The following is a 6,618-nucleotide window of genomic DNA, read 5'->3' as shown; positions in this document are numbered from 1 at the left end:
CAGAATGTTCAGACAAGCAGTTCTCCATTGTTACTAGCATCCTGGCCAGACGCTGGAGCGACAGATGCTGTCGGGAGTTCAGGTCAAATCTCAGCTCCCCACCAGGGAGCCCTGGCTAGGTTGGGCTCTTGGGGGCAACTCCCCCCCCACACACACACATCCCCCACACACACACCTGTAACCACATCCTTCCGATGTCTCAGTTCTTGCATTCTCCTGCCTATTCTATTTTTGCGGGGATGGAATAGGATATTGCAGGCAGGCTCCAGCCAGAGCTGGGCTGACTTGTGGAAAGGAAGCCCAGGACACCTCGCCCCAGGGCTCTCAGCCCCAGTCACTCTTGGAAGCAGCAGTGTGGAAGGATAAAGAAAAGGGGTTCGTCTTCTCAACCTTACCATTCTGCCAGAAGCCTCTATGAACAAAGGACATTTAATAATAGAATCCCTCTTCTGGTATTTATAGCACCAATTGCTCAAAGCTGTTTTAGGCTTTATTTTTAAAATCCCAGCCTTTGTCACAACCTCCCCAGGAACTGGAGGACAAGGCAGGTTAATACCTTTGCAGCTCCACTTTGCAGACCAGGAGACTGAGGGACAACCAGAAAAGGCAGCTGAGAAACCGAGTGCCTAGCCAAGCTTTCCTTCCCGCATCATTTATCTGCCCTACGTTAAGTTCTGGAGTCCTGGTGTGGCCGTTTGGGATAACAACGCACTAGACCGCAAGGTCGGTTTAAACCACAAGGTCAGTCAGTGGTTCAAACTCACCAGCCTTTCCTTGAAAACCCCATACATGAGTCAAAACTGACTCGACGGCACTTAACAACAACAATGCGTTAAGTTCTGATTCTTTGTCCACTGAATTAGGCACTACAGAACACAGAGATGAACAAACCCTGAATTCCTGTTTCTTCTACAAATAAATGTCAAGGCAACAAAAGAGGAAAGGGGAAATTAAAGGTTGAAAGGGACATCTCAACCAAATGCAATGTGTAGACCTTGGATGGACACACCAATTAGAAAGACATATTTATGAGCTAATAGGGGATATTCGAATACACACTGGATATTTGATATTTAAGGAATTGTTGTTCATGTGTGGCATGTGATGGAATTTGTGATAGAATTCTCTTACTTTTTAGATATATATACAGAAACATTTATGGATGACGTAATAATGATGTTTGAGATTGCCTTCAAACTATGTATGATTGTTAGGGAAAGGAAAGAATGGACATATAGAAGAATCGAGAATGCCCTTAAGTTCTTGATTATTCTAGCTGGGTAGTGGGTACAGGGTAGTTTGCTGTACTTTGCTGTTTACTTTTATGCATGCTGTTTGTTGTTGTTAAGTGCAGTTGAGTCGGTTCCAACCCATATCGACCAACCCTGTGTAGAGTTTCCGGTGAGCTTGAATCACCAATCTTTTGGTTCAAACTGACTTCATAGTCCAGCAAATTCGCCCACAGCACCATGCCATAACTCCAGTGTACACCGCTACGTGTCCACAATAGGAGAACATGTAAAAGTTTAAACTTTTTAACATTTAAATAAGATGTCATGGTACTTATGAAGGAAGAAAGAAGCCCAAGAGTCTGAATGCTTGGAAATCTTCACTGGGAGACATTTGTGATGGCTGAACTACGGCTGCCAACATCAGGGAACATGTGGTTGGTTCCAGTACAGGGTGGGACAGCGGAGGACAGGAGCAGTCCTGAATGATGTGGGTCTTGCTGGCATTTCTAACACCATCTTGGACTCATTAGACAGTGTTTGACCAGAAAGGGGTCCTGGGGTGGGAAAACTTAGTCTCAGAGGCAGGAAATGGCTACATAACGAAACAAGCAGCAAAACCAAACAGGCAGTCTAACATCTGAGGCTCCTGAGCCCCACCAAATGAAACACCAGTGCCATCAAGTCAACCCCAAGTCATGACAAGCTTGTTCGTGGCAGGAAACTATACTCCACAGGGTTTTCAATGGCTGAGTTTGGAAACATTACAGAAACTGATATGGCACGGAACCATTCTCTCCACAGCACTTCTCACCTTGGTTGGATAATTCAGTGCAATGGCCACACAAACTCACACATTACACTCACAATTATAGGATGTATTAGGGAAGTTGTAGTTATGTGCTGTGGAGTCAGTTCTGACTCATAGTGACCCTGCATAGGGTTTCCAAGGCTGTAAATCTTTACAGGAGCAGAAAGCCTCATCTTTCTCCTGCGGAAATGCTAGTAGTTTCGAACTGCTGACCTTGAGGTTAGTAGCCCGATTTGTAACCACTACACTACCAGAGCTAGTAGGTTACAATTCCGGGTCAGAAATGCTCAGGGCACAATTGTTCCAGTCAGGACAACCTCTCCTCAGCCATGCCCACAGGCAGGCCTCTCTCTGCCTGGCCAATGTTACAAAGCTCTGATAAATGCCCACAAGATGCACCACTCTATCAGAAGCCTCAGCCTGAAGTTCCTTGGGCCAGCAAACCGACTTTCCCCAATTAAGTACCTGGAGCCACCCCACTTAGTAAGCAAGCCTCCTGCTGAAAGGAGCTTTGCTTGCTATGTGGGGGATGAAATCCACTGCTCTGTCTGCTACTGCCAGTCCTCTGGTGTCACAGATTTCTGTCCCTGGGTCAAGGAGAGGTTCAATGCACATGGGTCTTGGGATCTAAAGGATGTGCTCCACTCCCGACTTTTCTTCTTGATGGTCGTGACATTCCCCCTCTTGCTTCTGAGATGGTTCATTTTAAACCCATGTTACTATTTCAGATTTTATTAATGCAGTTAACCCTGTTAACCCCTCAAAACTGAAACACTTAATCCCGTCAGCATCTTCTCCCATCTTTTCTTACCCAGACCCATCAGGGCAAAAATGTTGTTTGGTGGGGTGTTTACAAAGACCGCCATGGTTGTTCTTGTCACTGCTGCATGCCCTTGAGTTGGTTCTGACTCATAGTTATGTGTATAGGGATTCCTAGGCTATATATTTTTAAAAAAACATTTATTGTGAATTGAGTGAAGGTTTACAGACAAGATCATCAGTTTTACATTCAACGAATCCTACACTTTGCTTCATCTCAATGATTGTAACCCCCTCCATATAATAACAGCTGCCTCACTTCCTCCCTGTGGGTCCTATTTCCATTCCACCCACCTGCCCACCCCTTCTCACCTTTGTCCTTAGGTGAATGTTGTCTTTTTAAATTTTGAATGATTGAGAATACCTTGCTAGTGCTGTTGTCCCCCCTCTATACCTATCTACTGCTTGGCTGAAAATTGGGCCACGAGGATGAGTTTCTTTCCAGATCTGAAGGGCGGTTGAGGGTCATAGTTTCGGGTTCTTCCAATCTCTTTCTGACCTGTAAGCCCAGTCTTTTAACAATTTTTTTAAAATAATAATTTTGAGTTTTATTCCACATATTCTCCCACTCTATCCGGGACCTTCTAATATGACACAGTTAGCAGTGAAATACAATTGAAAGTCCAGAAATAAACTCATAAATCTATGGTTCACTGATTTTTTTTTTTTTTTTACAAGCACACTAAGTCCAGTTGATGGAGAATAAAGAATGTCTAAATATGGCGTCGGAAACCCTATACAGGGTTGCTATGAGTCGGCACTGACACAACGGCACTTAACAACAACAACAAATATGGTGTCGGACTCCTGGTGCGGCGCTGTGGGTTAATGTACTGGACTGCAACCTCAGTTTGAACCACAAAGTCAGCGGTTCAAGCTCAGCAGCCACTCCTTGGAAACCATATACAGGGGTCGCTATGGATCGTAATGGACTTGACGGCACTTAACAACTACAAGAACAACAACAAACGGTGTCAGGAAACTCCACATGCCAAAAAATGAAACAGTGTCCATACTTCATACCATACACAAAATCAAATTCCAAATGAAATGTGAAAACGAAAACTATGGAGCACGAATGTTGTTAAGTGCCGTCGAGTCGGTTCCGACCCATAGCGACCCTGTACCGTGTTTCCGTGGCTGTCAATCTTTACCGGAGCAGAAAGCCTCATCTTTCTCCCGCGGAGCGGCTGGTAGTTTCAAACTGCTGACCTTGAGGTTCACAGCCCGATTTGTAACCACTATGCTACCAGAGCTCCTTAAAAGCACGAATGGTGGTGGTGGTGGTTATGTGCCCAAGAGTCGGTTCCGACTCATAGTGAACCTGTACAGGGTTTCTGAGGCTGTAAATCTTTATGGGAGCAGAAAGCCTCCTCTTTCTCCCGAGGAACCGCTGGTAGTTTCGAACCGCCGACCTTTAGGTTAGCAGCCCGATTCGTAACCACTACGCTACCAGAGCTCCTTATATTTATTGGGTAAGTCTAAAAGTATTGCTGCAATCAATCAATGAATAAATAAAACAAAAGTATTGCTGCAAAATCATAAAAACCTTTATTAACCAACAACATGAAAATGTGAAGGATGGCAAACAAAGATGGACGACAGAATTCATGCATCGACGTCCTTACGTCACTACGTTCCTGTTTCGTCACTTCCCCCATTTCCCATAGTTCACCTCTCTGTTTGCCAGAAGCACCGCTAAGCGGCGCATTTTGTCTCTGACTAAGCCTGCGGTCAGTAGCCAACTTTGCTGCAATGGCGGCCGGCGGCCTTTCACTGAGCGACCTTCATGAAACCGAATTCCGTGAAGGCTTCAAGATACAGAACACCAAGTTTCAGCAAGATGCCAGTAAAATGTTCATTGGGGGATTATCCAGAAATACCAATAAGCAACTTCTTCGTGACTATTTGTCTCAGTTTGGCGAGATCGTAGACTTCACTATTAAAGTCGATCCCTACACGGGACGATCCAGGAAATTTGGATTTGTGCTATACGAAGATAATGCCGCCGTGGAGAAAATCCTTCAAATAAAAGAGCACAAACTGAATGGCAAGCGAATAGAAATCAAAAGGGCTCAAGCCCTGGAATCCATTTACCCGCCCAGAAAGATTTTTGTGGGCGGGCTGGACCCTCGTTTGTCTGAAGAAGAAATTAAACAGTACTTTGGGGCATTTGGAACTATTGACAATATGGTGCTTCCAATGTGGCCAAAAACGAAGGAAAGACGAGCTTTTGGTTTTATTACATTTACAGATGCGAAACCAGTGAAAAGGCTGTTAGAGACCAGGTACCATCTAATTGGCTCTGGGCAGTGTGAAGTAAAAATTGCACTCCCGAAAGAATACACTAGACCGCAGCTGATAAGAAGTGATGCTTCATTTGCCTGCCCCAGCGATTACTGGGGAGGAGGTTCTCCTCCAAACCCAGATGCCAGCGGAGCAAATGCCTTTGCTAGCGGAGCCAACCCAAATATTCAAGTGGCTGTTGGCCCCAGCAATTACTGGGGAAACGGTTGTCCTCTTAACCCATATCCCTACGGAGCAAATGCCTTTGCTACTGCAGCCAACCTCGATGTTCAAGGTGCTGTTGGCCCCAGCAATTACTGGGGAAATGGTTATCCTCTTAATCCAGATCCCTGCGGAGCAAATGCCTTTGCTAGTGGAGCCAACCTCGATGTTCAAGGTGCTGTTGGCCCCAGCATTTACTGGGGAAATGGTTATCCTCTTAACCCATATCCCTGCGGAGCAAATGCCTTTGCTAGTGGAGCCAACCTCGATGTTCAAGGTGCTGTTGGCCCCAGCATTTACTGGGGAAATGGTTGTCCTCTTAATCCAGATCCCTGCGGAGCAAATGCCTTTGCTAGTGGAGCCAACCTCGATGTTCAAGGTGCTATTGGAGGTGTTGGTCTTCCTTCTGTTCTTGTTCCGGTTCCTGTCTACAATGAAATGAGATCTGATCAAGTCTATGGCAATGTCTACAGCAATCAGCCAATGTGTAGTGGCTATGGTGCAAGTTATTTTCCTGGCTACAACTACGCCCCCAACACGTTTGATTCTACATTCACCAACTTCGGCGTGCAAACCAACCAGGCAGCTCCTTACTATAATTACCAAGGGATTTACCAGCAGTTCTGAAGTTGACACTGCCAAGCCACCCTGTTCTGAAAGAAAAGTTGCGTTCTACTGTAAGGAAATGACTGACTTTTATAAGACATTGTCACTGTTTGTGCCTCAACTGTTTCAGGCTGTTCGTGAGATCCAGTTACTTTTCACCATTGCATTTCATTCTTTGACATCGGCACTACCAACAAAGCAACAAGGTTTTAAGACTTTGCATTTTGTTTCATAAACTGTTCTTGAAAAATTAGTGTTTACGTGTTTAAAAAAATTTTTTTTCTACTAGCTGTATTTGTACGAGACCTAAAAGAAATAAGTAAATATGTTGTACCTTTTACCCCAGTATTTCTTAACTTTTAACTCTTCTGATTTCTGACTTTGGTTCAGTTGTCTGAAAATTATCTTTTATATTTAGTCTTTTTTCTTCCCTGTCCCTGGAATACCAAAGTAAACCAAAACCACTTCAAAATGTTATAATCTAGGAATCAGTCCATTTTGTAAATGCAGAAGACTTGTCTTATTCATAATGCAAAATTGATCATAGTAACTGATGGGTCATGCTGTTGTATTGTTTCTTAACATGTATAAATTTGATTGTGAATTGGGAAAAGGTTTACAGAAAAGATCAGATTTTGATTCCAC

At 44.2% G+C, this 6,618-nt stretch overlaps 1 pseudogene; it reads left to right on the top strand.

Annotated features, from left to right (window-relative positions):
- Positions 1 to 4,614: 4,614 nt before the first annotated feature.
- On the top strand, positions 4,615 to 5,994 carry LOC102822668 (annotated as a pseudogene).
- The last annotated feature ends 624 nt before the right edge of the window (positions 5,995 to 6,618 follow it).

This window comes from Chrysochloris asiatica, unplaced genomic scaffold (assembly GCF_000296735.1).
Source record: "Chrysochloris asiatica unplaced genomic scaffold, ChrAsi1.0 scaffold00308, whole genome shotgun sequence".
Classification (NCBI taxonomy): Eukaryota; Metazoa; Chordata; class Mammalia; order Afrosoricida; family Chrysochloridae; genus Chrysochloris; species Chrysochloris asiatica.
Note: the sequence above shows the minus strand (reverse complement) of the source record. Positions and strands in the feature narration are given on the sequence as shown.